Here is a 789-nt window from a genome sequence, read left to right as displayed (position 1 = left end):
CGTCTAAGCAAAGCCAGACAAGTTATTGCTCTCAATCACAGAATGGTTTCCTGTTCGCGTCACAGCTTGCAGGTTGAGAGACAGGGCCTTGGCTAGCGAGTGCAGGTAAGGCTGCCTTTGATGATGCTGGTCAGAGAATCGCTTGTATTTTTGCCACGGACAAATGCAGGCAGGAGACCGAAGAGGGGAAGTAATAGAAGGAACAGGTTCGACGAATCGGAGAGAGAAAGAAATTTAAGAATGTGAGATAAAGCACTAGAGATAAGACGCTGACAGCAGAAAGATAGGAATGGGAAACAAAAGAAGAAAATTTATACATCAGTTTTCGAGCATGACATCATACATTTGAAAAAAAATATATGTATGTAAGATTGGTTAATAATTACAATGGGTATTACGGACACTTAACTTCTCTTGCTTCAGTAGGTACAAGAACACATCTCTTTTTATATATCTTTTTCCTATTAAGATTACCTCATAACTGCTTTCGCACAGATGGTAGGTGTCACATAATATTTAATAAAGTGCAAAACACATTGGCCATATGCAAGATGATTATCTTGCTCACGACGATCCTTGATGCTCCGCGTGTTCTCTTGTACCCGTCCATGGCGTCGGGGCATGTGGTCGATCCCCCATGATAAGATCTTCCTGAGGGTTTGTTTATTCATACGGGTTTGATTACTTGGTCACACGCTTATCGCCATAAACTCATTAGTGAACTGTAAGGATTTGCATATTTTCTCTGATACGAATTCATTCTTCTTGAATTTACATCCATGACATCAG

Source organism: Penaeus monodon, chromosome 19, assembly GCF_015228065.2.
Source record: "Penaeus monodon isolate SGIC_2016 chromosome 19, NSTDA_Pmon_1, whole genome shotgun sequence".
In the NCBI taxonomy this organism is placed as follows: Eukaryota; Metazoa; Arthropoda; class Malacostraca; order Decapoda; family Penaeidae; genus Penaeus; species Penaeus monodon.
Note: the sequence above shows the minus strand (reverse complement) of the source record.